Genomic DNA, 17,282 nt, shown 5'->3' on the forward strand with positions numbered 1-17,282 from the left:
TAAAACGAGCTGCCCCTCCTTTTATGAACGAACATTGTAGGCATTTCCCCAGCGTGTTTTACCTGCTAAAAGCAGTGATCCAGATATCTAGTGGTCTCGTATCTAAATTCTTTAGTCAACTTCATATCATGTCTGGACAAATTAATCAATGTGATTTAAAGTGATAGCTCCTTTATTCCAACTTAAAATTTAATAAATGGAAGAAAACTACACACATCAAAAAATAAAAAGCCATCTATCCACTTCCTCGCCCCATTAGCCACCCATTCCTCATCTTCATCCCTCCTCCATTTCTGGAACCATAAACTGTAATCAGTTAAATTCTGTCAGTTCCGTAGAGTGTCAGTCTACTCACTCACATCACTTTCTAAGACTAAAGTGACCTCTTGCCTCTATGTACATCCTTTCCTCTATTAGAATGTAAGATCCTTTAGGTCAGGTCTACAAGCATTTATTAAGTGCTTACTATAGTCTGTGCATTGTGCTAAATGCTGGAAATGCAAATACAAACAAAAAGAAATAGTCCTAATGTTCAGGTTTAAACCCAGGGACGCCAAAAACTGTTGAGGTGGGGGCTTTGCCCACCCAAAAACTGTTTGGATTTCATGATGTGTTGTGGTGAAACCCTCTCAAAGAATTCAGAGTCTGACCACCTCTAATCCAAGTATAGGCATTTTTTGAGATTGATACCTCTCATGAAGTGGGCTCAAATTACAAGAGAAACCAGCAACTTTAGAGAAAGCAAGATGGATTTTTATAGGGTAAAGATGCAATTACACAACAGAAATGTACATAGAATAGAGGAACATCATAAATATTAAAAAGGCAGGGGGAGTTTGTTAAGGGATTAGGTAATGGAGAAGGGGGTCCCATCTATGGTTCTGTGGTTAAACATTCTGGTCATTCTGCCCTCCAACTGGCTAGCTACTGGGTCCTGTCTTGGGCTAGATGGATGATGTGATTGTGATTGAATACAGTAACACACCTGTTTCTGTGGGAATGGGTCTGGGGGCAGTGACCAAGTAGAGGCAGTATCTAGGTTCCCATCATATAGACACACCTGCTGTTTCTGTGGGAACTAAAGAGTTCAGAGACACACCTGTTGTTCTAGTGAGCAGTGAGGTATATACAAAGAAGTTAGGACGTTGGGGGCAGGGTGGGGGGAGGCCCAGGGCTAGGTAGGTGCAGTAGGCCTGCTGTTCAGTAGGGCCAGGCCTATAATGAAGTTAGAATATTGGGGCTGGGGGCAGCTTTATTAGGATCTCATCACTAATGTCAAGGAGCTTACATTCTAAAGGGGGAAGAGTCACATAAAAGGGGGCTGAAAGGTATTGGGGAATACTCAGTGAGGGGCAGAGTATCAAAGTCCCATAGAGTCATAACAATTCCTCCAGTAGAGGAACAAAGGATGACTGGCTTGGGCCTTTCTTCCAAATGGAGGGAATGGAAGAAAGAAGTTCAGAGTAAGAAGGCCACAGATGCTGAGAGACTTGGATGTTTTTTATCTGTATCCCCAGAATTTAGCATAGAGCTTGACACTACTATAGTAAGCACTTAATAAATGCTTTTACATTCATTAATGATCACATTATAGTTAAGCTTTTTGAAAGTTAACATAAAATACAGTAAGTTATAGTGATAATGGTCATATCACCTACCCACCTCTATTCCTGCTTCTTTCTAGTCTCGAAATCAAAGGGACTTACCAGTGAGGCCACCCAAAGAGTATGTCAGATTAGGGCAATTACCTTGGGTCCAGCGTTTTGGGGTACCCTGCCTAGCTAGGCCAGACAGGCCAAAATGAATGGAGGGCACAGCAGACTAGCAAAGAGGCAGGGCCTGAGAATGGGTGCCCTTGACTAGGGCACTCAAAGATAACATGACAATATGTATACAGTATGTATGCATATGGGATTTTAACTTTGAGTTGGTTTAAATATCCTTTTAAGGCGTTCTTAACCTGGATCCATAGAACCTTATAGATTTAAGGAGATTTTGTAAACTTGGATGGGGAAAAAAGTTGCATCTTTGTTTTTATTAACCTCTGGTTTCCTTTGTATCATATTTTATTTTATGCATTTAAAAATTCTGAGAAGGGGTCCATAAGCTTCATCAGACTGCTAAAGTGATACATAACGAAAAAAGATCAAGAATTCCTGCTTGAGAGCTACTCAGCCAACCCCTACTCTCACTGGAAAGCTAGGTCCTGAGAGCAAGGTATCTTCATTTCCGCTCATGGCCCTAGAGGACCCAGAGTGGCCAGGTGGTTGGTGGTTTTCAAATGCAATAGCTCATAAGCTGAAACTGGGGCTTTTCTCCTTCCCCATCTGTACCTCAACAAGTGATTCTTTTTAAAGGGCTTTACCAGAAGGCTTTTACCCTACAATTTTATATACTCAAATACCTGACTCCAAACTAGCCTTCTGGTTTTATATAAGCCCCACAGAGCATGACCACATCATTCAGCTTATCTGAACAGACTTCTTATTTCACCTAGTTGAAATGCTTTGCTTGAATAGAGATGTCCACACTTTCCAACTCTGTGACCCTGGGCTTAACTCTGTTTGCCTCAGTTTCTTCATCTATAAAGTAAAGGCTGGAAAAGGAAATAGCAAAGCATTCCAGTATATTTACCAAGAATACTCCAAATGGGGTCATGAAGAATTAGACATGACTTAACCAAATGAACAAGAAATGATCCAGGGATAACTAGTGAGGGTCTTGAACTAGGGCAGTGTCTGTGAGTGGAGGGAAAGGGATGGATATGAAACATGTTGTAGATATAGAAGAGCCAGTTGCCAATTAGCAATTGATTATAATACGGAAAGTCAAAGTTGTGAGCCTGAAGCAATGAGTAGTGCCCTCAACAAAAATTGGAAAATTTGGAAAAGAGTTATAAGTAAGTGGGAAGACATTTTACACATACGAAGTCTGAGATATTTACATCTCCCAGTGAGTTAACTATCAGGTAGTTTGTGACTGGAGACTAGAGTTTAGGAGAAAGATAAAGGTTGATTTGGGAGTTGTCTGTTTATAGACAATAATTGAAACCAAGAGAGTGATATAGAAATAAGAGAAGGATCAGGACAATGCTTTGGGGGCATACATTTATTTAAGGGTCATAAATAGATATGTCCCACAAAGGAGACTGAGAAACAGTAAAACAAGAAGAACCAAGAGAGTGCAGTGTGGACACCAAAGGAGGAACAAGTATTTAGAGGAGGGCAGTTGGTAAGTGGTGTCAAGAGAGGCAGAGGGGTCAAAAAGGATGAGGATTGAGGAAAGGCCACAGAATTTAGCTGTTAAGAGATAGATCATTCATAACCTTGGAGAGATCCCCTTCAGTAGAGTTGTGGTGTCTGAAACCTGGTTTCAAGGGGTTGAGAAGTAAGTTGGGAGATGAAGAAGTAAAAACAGAAAGTACAGATTTTGTCTTTTATAAGTTTGTTTATGAAAGGGAGAAGGTATAGAGAATGCAGCTTATGGAACCTGGCAGGTCCAAATGAAGGTTTTTAAAGAATGATAGTAACAATATGAGGTGCTTTACAAGCATCATCTCATTTTATCCTTACAACAACCTTGACAGATCGGTGCTATTATTATTCCCATTTTATAGTTGAGGAAACTGGGATAAATAAAGGCTATGTGATTTGCCCAGCACAGCTAGTGAATGTAAGAGACTGAATCTGAATTCAGATCTTCCTGACTACAAGTCCTATGCTCTATCCACTGTGCTACCTAGCTGCTAATAATAACTGATAGCATTTATATAGTCCTACTGTGTGCCAGGCACTGTGCTAAGCATTTTATAGGTTTTTGTTTTGTTTTTTTTTTAGCAATCGGGGCTAAGTAACTTGCTCAAGGTTACACGGCCAGCCATTTCTGGGTGTGGTGCCGAGTGTCTGAGCCTGGGATTCGATCTCCAGGTCATCCTGACACTGGAGCTGGTGCTCTTACTCACTGAGCCACCTGGCCACCCCTTATAGTTATTTTTTTTTAATCTTAGCTGCCTAATGTTTGAAGATAATGAGGGAAGGGAGAGATTGAAAATCTCTCTAGGGGGAGGGATGATTAATCAGTCAATAAGCATTTATTATACACCTATTATATATCAGGTATTATGCTCTACAAATACAAATAACAAAGCAATATGAATTCATAAGGAGCTTACATTCTAGTGGGGGAAATAACGAGTACACAGATAAATATAAAATAGTTAAATACAAGGTATTTTAGGAAGGAGACCACTAGTAGTAGGAGGAAAGTGGAGCTGAGGAAAGATGTCTTCGTAGAAGATGGTGTTTAAGGTGAGTTGAAGGAAGAGAGGGAGTCTGTGAAGCAGAGAAGAAGACATGCATTGCAGGGCCTGGGGTGGGGGGGAAGGGGGAGGCACAGCCTGGAAATGGACTGTTCTGCGTGAGGAGCTAGATGGCTAATTTGATTAGATTACAGAGTGTGGGAGGGGGACTAATATATAATGAGGCTGAAAGTATAGATTGGGTTCAAATTGTGAAGGGCTTTAAAAGCCGCAAGAGGAGCTTATGTTCTATTCTACAGGCCATTGAGAGCCACAGGAGTTCAAGGAGCAGGGGAGTGGCATGGCTCAAGTGACATCTATGCTTAAGGAAAATCACTTTGGCATCAGTGTGAGGGATGGACTGGAGTGGAAAAGGATATTAGCCAGGAGAGGAATTACGAGGCCACTGGAATAACTTCTTGTTCAGTCATTTCAGTCATGCCCTACTCTTCATGACCCCACCTGTAGTTTCCTGGTCTAAGATACCCGGGTGATCTGCCATTTCCTTCTCCAGTTCATTTTACAGATAAGGAACCGAGGCAAACAGGGCTAAGTGACTTGCCCAGGGTCGCACAGGTAATAAGTGTCTGGGACTGGATTTGAACTCATAAGCATGAACCTTCCTGATTCCTAGCCCTGTGCTCTATCCAGTGTACCACCTAGCTGCCCATTGCAATAACTAACAGGGAAGTTATTGAACTAAGATGGTACTTGTGTGAATTAAGAGAAGGGATCTGATGAGAGACATCATGGAGTTAGAAAGAGCAAAATTTCACAGGTTTATTGGATGTGGGGTGAGGGAAAGTGAGGCATCAATTTTTTTTTCAAATGCTTTATTAACTTCTGATTTACATCATTCATTTCCGCAAATTTTGAGTTACAAATTTTCTCCCTGTTTTTCTCCCACCCACTGCCCCAAAATAGCAGTCCCACAGGATATCCCCTCCTCCAATCTGCTCCCTCCCATATTTTCTCCCATACCCCTTTTGATTATTCTGGTGGATCTCTATGCCCCACTGCCTGTATATCTTATTTCCCAATTACATGTAAAATAGTATTAATAATAGTGTGTATATAGATTTAAATATTTGATTTTAAAACTTTGAATTACAGATTCATTCCCTTCCTCCCTTGTCACCCATCCTTACTGGGAAGATAAGCAGTTCAGTATAGATTGTACATGTGTGGCTAATGCAAAACAATAATGTAGTAGATATATTGTAAAAGACTGACTATATTTCCCTCCCTCCTATCCCACCTCCCACTTGTTCTATTCTCTACTTTGATCCCCATCCCTTTTCAAAAGTGGGTGCTTCCAACTTCCCTCCACCCCAGGCTGCCCTCCCTTCCATTATACCCCCTCTCATCCCCTTCCCCCCCTACTCTCCTGGAGGGTAAGATACCCTATTTAGTTTGTATTTCATTCCCTCTTCAAGCCAAATTCAATGGGAATAAGGTGGACCCATTGCCTTTTGCCTTCCTATTCTTCCCCCCCATTGCAACCATTTTCCCTTGCCTCTTCTGTATAAGATAGTTTACCCCATTCTGTCTCTCCCCATCTCCTCTCACTATCTTCTTCTCTCACCTCTTAATTTCACCTTTTAAGTATCATCCCTTCCTGTTAAATTGGTCCTGTGCCCTCTATCTATGTATACCTGTAAACATGTATACACACATTCACATATGTAGTCATATGCCCATGTACCCTCATATATAGACATATATATATATATATATATATATATATATATTTCTATTCCCTTCAACTACTGAGAAAAGTTTCATAAGTTACAAATATTGTTTTTCCATGTAGGAATGTCAGCAGTTCAACCTTGATAAGTTCCCTATGATTTCCCCTCCCCGTTCACCTTCTCATGTATCTCTTGCCTCTTGTGTCTGAATGTCAAATTTTCTATTCAACTCTGGTTTTTTCAGCAAGAATGCTTGAAAGTCCTCTATTCCACTGCATGACTATATTTTCCCCTGAAACATGATACTCAGTTTTGCTGGGTAGTTGACTCTTGGTTTTAATCCCAGCTCCTTTAACCTCTGGAATATCATATTCTAAGCCCTTTGATCCCTCAGTGTAGAAGCTGCCAGATCCTGGGTTATCCTGATTTTGTTTCCACAATATTCAAATTGTTTCTTCCTGGCTGCTTGTAATATTCTCTCCTTAATCTGGGAATTCCGGAACCTAGCTATAACATTCCTAGGAGTTTTCTTTTTGGGATCTTTTTCAGGAGGTGATCGGTGGATTCTTTCAACCTCTATTTTGCCCTCTGGTTCTAAAACATCAGGGTAGTCTTTGAGAACTTCCTGGAGGATGCTTTCTAGGTTCTTACTTTGGTCATGGCTTTCAGGTAGTCCAAAAATTTTTAAGTTATCTCTCCTTGATCTATTTTCCAGGTCAGTTGTTTTTTCCCATGAGGTATTTCACATTGCCTCTTCTATTCTTTCATTTGTTTGGATCTGTTTAACAGCATCTTGATTTCTCATCAAGTCATTAGCTTCCATTTGCTCCAATCTAATTCTGAATAAATGATTCTCCTCAGTGAGCTTTTGAGATTCTTTTTCCATCTGGCAAATTTGGCTTTTTAAGGCATTCTTCTCCTCATTGCCTTTTTGAGCCTCTTTTGGCATTTGAGTTAGTCTATTTTTTAAGGTATTATTTTCCTCAGTCAGGCTGTTGACTCTCATTTTGTAATTTTCTTGCATCATTCTCATTTCTCTTCCCAGTTTTTCTTCCACTTCTTTTATCTGCTTCTTAAGGTCCTCTATGGCTTGTAACCAGCTCATATTTTCCTTTGAAGCTTTTGATGCAGGAGTTCTGACTTCACTGTCTTCCTCCTGTTCCATGCTTTGATCCTTTTTGTCCCCAAAATAGGAGTCTACTGTTGGAATCTTCTGTCTGCTTTGTTTCCTTTGCCTGGTCATGTCGCCTCTCAGTCACTTGACCCCTGGGCTTTTTGCCACAGTAGGACTCTGCCACCAGACAGGGAAGCTTTCATCCCAAACGCTGAGGTTTTCTCAGCTGCTGGAAATATTAGATGGGTGCCCTCTCTGAGGTCTCCACATGCTCTGACAAGCCAGACACACATCCCAGGACCTCCACCCTAGACTGCAATCCAGATCCAAGAAGGTTAAAGCAATAGCTTTAACCCCTCAGACTGGTGCTTGGTCCCCCTACCCTCTGCAGGCCAGGAGCTGAAGCTGCCACGTGGAGCTGGCTGGCTGTGCTGGTGTCTCAGCGGCTTCTCTCCCCGGGGGCAAAAGCCATGCACTCCCACTTACTGGGTCCCAAAGTCCCGACTGCACTGACCGCTCACTTTGTCCTTCACATCTGTGTGTTGATAATTCTGGAAACAGCCACATCTGCTGCTGATCTGGAGTCCCTCTGGCCAGCGGCTGGTCAGGCCCTCCCTGGGCCTAAAGCCTGGGGCATGGGGCTGGGCTCGGCTTCCAGAGCACTGCACTGGCCAATTCCTGCTGGCCTGCAGGGCTGTCCTCAGTGGGAAGTTAGCTTCTCTGTGTCATTTTGTGGGTTCTGTAGCTCCAAAGTTTGTTTAGAGTCCCCTTTTTACATGGATTTGGGAAGGTGGAAACTGGAGCAACAGGGAGGTCCTGCTTCTACTCTGCCATCTTGACTCTGCCCCTGGCATCAATTAAAGAAGCAAGCTATTGGTGGAATACTAGGGCTGCCCTTGTTTGAGGGGACACATCAGCATATACCATATCAATATATACACTGAAATGAGGACAGAGGTTGGGGCAGAAAGGAAGACTATGATCTTATATATGATATGAAGACTATGTAGTGAACTCCCTGAGAAAGGAGTAAGAGCCACCTGGAGGCCTATAGAAAGTACCACAAGGATGACTGAACAGTATGATAAGGACACAGTGAAATATACAGATGGAGTAGACTTCCAAAGGCAGACTGTTGAGTAATGACAGTGGAGGGAAGTTTTGTAAGGGGAAGCTAAGTGGTGTAGTAGAGGGCTGGGACTGGAATCAGGAACATTCATCTTCCTGAGTTCAAATCCAGCCTCAGGTCCTTTATAGATATGTGACCCTGGGCAAGTTACTTAACCCTGTTTGCCTTAGTTTTCTCATCTGTAAAATGAGTTGGAGAAAGAAATAGCTAACCACCCCAATATCTCTGCCAAGAAAACCCGAAATGGGTCACAGAGTCGGACAACAACTGAAAATGACTGAACAAGTGCAAAGCTGGGAATATTTCTATTTCTTCCTCCCTGGCCCAGTATATGTACATGTAAAGTGAGGGAACATCCAGTATTAGAGAAGGGGCATCCAACACTAGAAGGTGACAATTGGTCAATATATTCAGTCGGGTGGGGAGAGAGCTTTCTGTAAGAACAAGAAGGTACAAGAAGTGCGATAAGAAGAGGTTTAAGATCAAGGAGGTTTGTTAAAGACAAACTAGGTAGAGATGGTGTGATAGAAGGGTCAGGCATAGACCTTGTGACCCTGGACAAGTCAGTCCTTGGACCTCAGTTGCTTCACTGCATAATGAAGAGATTGGAATAGCTGACCTCTGGGAATCCTTCCATTTCTTGACCTTTGATTCTATGATTTAATGGGACATTGTAGCATCCTCCAGATATTTGAAGGGCTATTCTGTGGAAGAAGTATTAGCTTTGTTCTACTTGGCATCAGATGGGGGAACTAGAATTAGAAAGTGGAATTTTACGTGGAAAATTTAACCCTGCTTGTTTAAGAAAATAAATTACTGTGAAAGCAGATTTGAGAGTTGTACGCCCGCCATCTAGTGGCAAAATTTGGTCATCACACCAGTTTGGTTTTCCATTTTGAATACTTTAAAAATTGCAACTGTTTAAGTTAAATAAAATAAAAGACAAGCAATATTTAGTAACAACTACTCATATTCATTTGTTGAGGTTTGCAGAGCTCTTTCCTTACAACAATTCTGTGAGGTAGATAATGTCTGGCTAGAATACTGGCCTTGAAGTTGGAAAGATTTCAGTTCAAATTTTGCCTTAGTTATCTAAGAGCTTTGTGATAATGTACAGTAATTTTTCTAAGCCTCAGTTTCTTCCTAAGTAGGATATAGATAATAAATAGCACTGACTTTGCAGTGTTACTATGAATAACAAATGAGATAAAATAAATAAATTGCTTTGCTACCTATATAAAGTCTATGTAAATAGGATCTGTTTATTCTTTTAAATTTCCATTCATGTCTTTTTTATATCATCAAAACTTCCCTCAGTATCCTTGAATCCTTTTCCCAAAGAATTATCGTATTATAACAAATAATATTTTTAAAGACAAAGAGAGGGAGAAAGAAGAGGGAAAAACAGCAAAACTGATCAATACCTCAAGAGTCCTGAAAATAAGTTCAATGTACCACACTTGGATTTCCCACCTTTACAAAGTGGAGAGGGGGGTAGAGTCAATGTAATTGCTGATATCCTCTTTTGGAGACATGCATCTGCTTTGTAATTTTGCAACATTCACTTTGAAAAAATACATACTTTAACATTTTTTTTAAATTTTTAGTTCCAAGTTCTCTTCCTCCCTCCTGCCCTTCCTCCAATTGGGAAGGCAAGCAATATGAAATCAATTACACCTATCTAATTAATATTTTGATTTTATAATCATCAGTGCTGAGAATGCTGCTTCACATAAATACATGGTATAAAATAACAGAAGTATGTTTAGGGCCATTTCAGAAACTGTTGGAAATTCTGTCCTAATCTTGAGCCAAAATTCATTTAATGATTTTCTAGGAAACTCAAGTTTTAAACGTGTGTCAGTTGATAACTCAGCAAATTCTTCTTGAATTTTTAATGGCACAGGACTGACATTTTTATTTCAATTGAGTATGGTTTATGATCCTAATGTACTTTTTTAAGATCAAAATTTGAAGGGAAGTATTTCTGAAACTGTGTCTCCAGGCACTTCAGATGATCAATTATAACTCTTAGAATTAAATCGTTGGCAAGGTTATTTTCAGTTATAAGATCATCTGTAGTTATAAACATTTCTAAAGAACTATTTTCTACCCTTTTGTTCCATATATTAACTTTTTTTGTAAAACTTTCAAATTTATCTTTTAACATAAATATGTTAAAATTTTTCCTTGAAGCTATATATTTAAATGGTTGAGTTTTCCAAAAATATCCAACAAATAACACAGTTATGAAAGTGTTAAGTCATTATAAAAAATTAACAAAATCATATTTCTGCTTAGCCAAAAATATAGCAACTTCATCTTTCATTTTCAATAATCTGTTTAAACTTCACCTTCTTGAGGGCCACCTTACCTCTGCACATAGCAAGCTTTTGTAATTGGAGTCCATGTCTTTCCAAAGGTTTGAAAACAAACAACTGTTAAGGGGGCATAACTTTTAATGAAGTTAATGATTTTGATAAATTGTGAAGCACAGGGGCAGCCAGGTGGCTCAGCGAGTAGGAGCACAGGCTCCAGTGTTGGGATGACCTGGAGATCAAATCCCGGGCTCAGACACTCAGCACCACATCCAGAAATAGCTGGCCATGTAGCCTTGAGCAAATTACTTAACCCCAACTGCTTTAAAAAGAAAAAATTGTGACGCACATCTGACTCTGGTGATGGTTTTTTTGGCTACAACTGCCTCCTGATGGATCATGTAGTGAGTAAAAGTGATGTGTTCAGTGCCCCCAGCTTTAACTTTTGCTACAAATCCAACGTTCTCACCTATCATTGCTCCAACACTGTCTATACAGACTCCAATGCAATTTTTCCACTGTAAACCATTTGTGAAAAATTCATTGACTTTAAAATATATGTGTATGGATACATATATATGCATGTATACACTCATATATACATACATATATATATATATATATATCTTCCCCTCTTATGTACCCTTCCAAAGGGTGACAAAACAATGATTCTTCATTTATGCTTCCTTCATATACATATCTTTACATAAAATAACAACTGTGCCATGTTAGAAATATCAGTTGTTTCTTCTAACTGAATTGCAAACTTTAGACTATCCTTAAGTCTGGTAATAAGCTGGTCATTACTAAATGGTCATTACTAATTTCAGAAATTCTTTTGGAAACAGTATCATTCAATAAAGGAATTTTATTAATTTCTTTCCCATACTTCTTCCCATGAACTACTTCTGACATTTTAATAGCAGCAGGCAACACAAGATCTTCTCCTATCACATAGGGTTTTTTAGTTTTTGCAACTGAGTAAGAAGTTTCATAAGATGCAAGTCAATACTTTTTGTTGACAATAACAACTTTCTCAAAACATTTTATTTTTTTGAAGATTTTTAAGTCATTCAAAATATTCCTTTGGTTTTAATGCATGCTGGTTTATTGCAAGCTGTATGCTTGGTATTAAAGATGTCATTTGTTGGTTTGGCTGGTTTCATACTTTCTGCAACCAAAACTTCATTATAAATTAAACAAAGAGGTTTTTCCCACACTATCATCATTATTAGAAAGTAAATCTATATCGTAAAAATGATTCAACATATTTTCTTTTTCTTGTCAATTTAGGTGTGCTGCAACCTGGTAGCAAAGACTTCCACATTGTCATCAGTATTTTTTTATCTCTTTTGTCTAAATTTAGCACTTATCTATAACCAAAAAATATTTTTGTCCTAAAATATAAATAAATATTGCTAATGATTTCTCAAATAAATACTGGCTTTAGTGTACAAAATTACATTTGTTTGTGCTTAATTTGAAAAATTGACGCTCACACTTACATACACATACAGTAGTGATGGTGGAGAAATATTAAAGGGCTTTTGTCTTTACTTGGTGTAATTAAACACTTGTGTTTCTGCAAAAGAAATTTTAAAAATCAAAAATACAAACACAATATAATCCAAAGATATTCTAATTTAATACTTACATTCTAAAGGAATGATAGTAGGAAAATATTAAAAGTCTTTATTTTTTGTAATGAAATGATTATGTTTCTGTAAGAGCAGAAAACTTTGTATGTACAGAAAGAACGTTGCAATTCATAACATACAATAGCCGAGGTGTTTCTGGCATTGTTTGTTGGTGTTGTGTGGTGTGACGACGGCACATGCAGTGCAAAGTGAGCATGTTGTGTGCTCAGAACCAAGGCTGCAGTAAAGTCATGTGATGTAATGTGGGAAAGTGCTGCCAGAAACTCCTCAGATTTATTACATGTTTGATTTTGAATTAATTTCTGGTCATTGTGTGTTCAGAAACCTTTTTCTGTTGCCAAATTTTTCACAACCCCCTCATTCAGTTACACAACCCCATATGGGGTCACAACCCACAGTTTAAGAAGCACTGCCCTAAATTATATGAGTGAATAGTTCTTTTAGATAACAATTTTAGGAATCGGGGAAAAGATGAAAATTCTGTGGGAAAGGGGCAAACACAAATCAAGAAAATTAATAATTTTGATGGGGTTAAATTATACTATGAATTATATAGAAACCTTGGCTGAAACACCTAGGGTGATGCTAGGTTCTGTGCATGCTGTATTGGTAGTTAGCCAATTACTTAAAAGTGGGCAGCTCAACCTTGAACTACCACCTGGTAGTATGCACAGATATTGTCCCCTGAATAACATCTAGTTACCATCCCTTTGTACCTGTATAAGCAAGTGCTACTCTCAACAAGGCATATATCTTTTACATATTTATGGCAATCTTTTTCCAGACCATACCCATGGCCATGATCAAAGGTAGATAACACTGGTCCCTTAGTCTAGCAGTTTACCTATATTTATGTTGAACTAGAGTCACTTCCTTACAGTCTCAAATGCTCAAATGGAACTGCCACCTCACCAGTTTGGGAACATCCATGCCTGTCCATTCTGTGTCATTCACTGACTTTTGTCTCTGTTCTCCACAGACAAAAGTTCACCACACGCATCCACCCCATGTAGTAGAGACTTTCCTTGTTTTACCTCATGGGGTCCCAGTGAAACAATCTTGCTTTTCATCCATCATCCCTCACTCCATCTGTCATCCCCACTTAACTTTTCTTCTGTTCCAGCAATTCCTTAATGATGTTCTTTACTCCAATTCTTTTTTAGAGTTTCTTGTTAAGTTTTACAGCCCACTGACAGTCACTTTATATGATACTCTTATCTTTAGACCTTTGAAAAAAATGGTGTTCCAGGTCCTGTTATTATATAGAAACATCAGTAAAACCCGAATTTAAGTTCTGCCACACATACTTCCTTAATTGTGTAATCCTGGACAAGTCACTTACTTAGCTTTTCTCAGTCTCATTTTCCTCATCTGTAAAATGAGTAAAATAATAGCACCCACCTCAGAGATGCTAGGAAGATTAAATGAGATAACATGTAAAGTGTTTGAAAACCATAAGATGCAATATAAATGCTAGTTATTATAATGCCATCTTTAAACATGAGTATCTGGGAGACCTCACCATCTACAGCAATTTTTTCATCACGTTGAATAATGTAGTGGAACTCATCCTTTATACTGATGATTACCTTTGACTAACATATAACCCTATGCACCTGGAATTATGGCCAGAAATTTTTGTGGCTAATTTTAATTAGTATTCACTAATAACAGTTCCAGCAGAAAAAAGTTTCTATACAATCTATTCCTATACAATATGCAATTTTTAAGATAGAGGTCAAAGACAGATTGGAATTTAACCTTATATCTTTTTTTTTTTGCTTTTTGGAGGGCAATTGGGGTTAAGTAACTTGCCCAAGGTCACATGGCTAATTTTTGTGTTAAGTGTTTGAGACGGGATCTGAACTCATGTCCTCCTGACTACAGGGCCAGTGCTCTATTCATTGCCCCACCTAGCCACCCACTTAACCTTAGATCTTGAAACTTTAGCATAGAACTCAAATTTGGAGGCTATTGCCACTCTTCTTCATGGAGAAGCAAAATATAATTTAGATGTTGTCTGACTGAGATCTGAGGAATAGGAGTAAATGGATTAAGTTTTCTCTGTATTACTAAGCTAATTTTTCAATGTCTACACCTTTCCTGCTATTTTTGGGAACTACATTTTATTTTATTTACTCTATCTAGGAGTTTTGGGATGTCATCTAAGCCTCATTTGTAATATCTTCTTCAAGGAAGTAATCTAGAGCTTATTTGGATTTTGTATGTTGTCTGTAATAGACCTTTGGGGTACAGATTAATTTCTGGAACTTTGCCTACAAAGTAGGTTTCTATAAAGTAAATAATTTTCTCATTGACATCTATTATAATTTTAGAGACATAGTTCTACATCTCCTGCTGTTCTTCCTTCTGTTGATTTCAGTTTAAGGTAGGGAGAAGGAAAAAGTAGAAGTGCTTATAAGCATTGTCAACTTCTCTTGAATTGGGGCTTAAGTCAGGTATCTGATACAATTAGAACCTGTTCTTTGACAATACTGAGCAAAAGCAAACAGAACAGGAGTTTGCTGCAATGGATGCCTATCTCATGCTGACAGTTGCTCCTGTCTCCTACCATTCTAATCTGGCTCAGATGATAATTCTTAGAAGCTGCTGTTCTGCTTTCATATTCTAATTAATAAGAGGTTTTGAGAATGAGAAATAATTTTTATTTTCTGTTTTTCTATTTCCTTTATGACATATTTCAAGGAAATGAAACACTATAAACTGGGGCATACATATATTCGAAATATTATGTGTCTTAATGAGCTGTACATATTCAAAGTCACCATGATTCCTGGAAGACAATGAAAAAAAATCAGTGTCAGTACTATTTCTATTTAGGAAGTGTTCATTGAGTGTTTACTATATTTTTAGAATTTTGGGGATGCAAAAGAAAAATAAAATATACTTCTTGCCTTCAAGGAGTTAATAATGTCAGTGAAGAGACAAATACACATGAAATAATTCATTCAAGAACAATATATGGAGGGAGGAGTCAAGATGGCAGAGAAGAAGCAGGACCTTCCTGCTGTTCTGGCTTCCACCTTCCCCAATCCATGTAAAAAGGGGACTCTAAACAAACTTTGGAGCTGCAGAACCCACAAAATGACACAGAGAAGCTAACCTCCTGCTGAGGTCAGCCCTGCAGGTCAGCAGGAATCAGCCAGGGCTCTGGGAGCCAAGCCCAGCCCCATGCCCCAGGCTTTAGCCCCAGGGCAGGCCTGACCAGCCCCAGGCCAAAGGGACTCCAGATAAGCAGCAGCTGTGGCCGTTTCCAGAATTATCAACACACAGATGAGAAGGACAAAGTGAGAGCTCAGTGCAGTCTGGACTTTGGGACCCAGTAAGTGGGAGTACATGGCTTTTATCCCCAGGGCAAGAAGCCTCTGAGACACCGCACAGCCAGCCAGCGCCACGTGGCAGCTTCAGCTCCTGGCCTGCAGAGGGTAGGGGGAACAAGCACCAGTCTGAGGGGTAATCACTCTTGCTTTAACCTTCTTGGATCTGGATTGTAGTCTAGGGTGGAGGTCCTGGGGTGTGTGTCTAGCTTGCCAGAGAGTGTGGAGACCTCAGAGAGGGCACCCATCTAATACCTCCGGCAGCTGAGAAAACCTCAGTGTTTGGGATGAAAGCCCCCATGTCTGGTGGCAGAGTCCTACTGTAGCAAAAAGCCCAGGGGTAAAGTGACTGAGGGGTGACATGACCAGGCAAAGGAAACAAAGCAGACAGAAGATTCCAACAGTAGACTCCTATTTTGGGGACAAAAAGGATCAAAGCATGGAACAGGAGGAAGACAGTGAAGTGAGAACTTCTGCACCAAACGCTTCAAAGGAAAATATGAGCTGGTTATAGGCCATAGAGGACCTTAAGAAGCAGATAAAAGAAGTGGAAGAAAAACTGGGAAGAGAAATGAGAATGATGCAAGAAAATTACAAAATGAGAGTCAACAGCCTGACTGAGGAAAATAATACCTTAAAAAATAGACTGACTCAAATGGCAAAGGAGGCTCAAAAAGGCAATGAGGAGAAGAATGCCTTAAAAAGCCAAAATTGCCAGATGGAAAAAGAATCTCAAAAGCTCAATGAGGAGAATCATTCCTTCAGAATTAGATTGGAGCAAATGGAAGCTAATGACTTGATGAGAAATCAAGATGCTGTTAAACAGATCCAAACAAATTAAAGAATAGAAGGCAATGTGAAATATCTCATGGGAAAAACCACTGACCTGGAAAATAGATCCAGGAGAAATAATTTAAAAATTATTGGACTACCTGAAAGCCATGATCAAAGTAAGAACCTAGAAATCATCCTCCAGGAAGTTCTCAAAGAAAACTACCCTGATGTTTTAGAACCAGAGGGCAAAATAGAGGTTGAAAGAGTCCACCAATCACCTCCTGAAAAAGATCCCAAAACGAAAACTCCTAAGAATATTATAGCCAGGTTCCAGAATTCCCAGATTAAGGAGAGAATATTACAAGCAGTCAGGAAGAAGCAATTTGAATAATGTGGAAACACAATCAGGATAACTCAGGATCTGTCAGCTTCTACACTGAGGGATCGAAGGGCTTGGAATATGATATTCTGGACGTCAAAGGAGCTGGGATTAAAACCAAGAGTCACCTACCCAGCAAAACTGAGTATCATGTTTCATGGGAAAATATAGTCATTCAGTGGAATAGAGGACTTTCAAACATTCTTGCTGAAAAAACCAGAGTTGAATAGAAAATGTGACATTCAGATACAAGAAGCAAGAGAAGCATGAGAAGGTAAACAGGGAAAAGAAATCATAAGGAACTTATCAAAGTTGAACTATTAACATTCCTACATGGAAAAACAATATTTGTAACTCATGAAACTTTTCTCAGTAGTTGAAGGGAATAGAAATATATATATATATATATATATATATATGTCTATGTATGAGGGTATATGGGCATATGAATACATATGTGAATGTGTGTGTATATATGTTTACAGGTATACATAGATAGAGGGCACAGGACCAATTTAACAGGAAGAAATGATACTTAAAAGGTGAAATTAAGAGGTAAGAGAGGAATATAATAAGAGGAGATG

Source organism: Petaurus breviceps, unplaced genomic scaffold (assembly GCF_028583685.1).
Source record: "Petaurus breviceps papuanus isolate PSGF00001 unplaced genomic scaffold, PetGlider_PUasm1.0 37, whole genome shotgun sequence".
Classification (NCBI taxonomy): domain Eukaryota; kingdom Metazoa; phylum Chordata; class Mammalia; order Diprotodontia; family Petauridae; genus Petaurus; species Petaurus breviceps.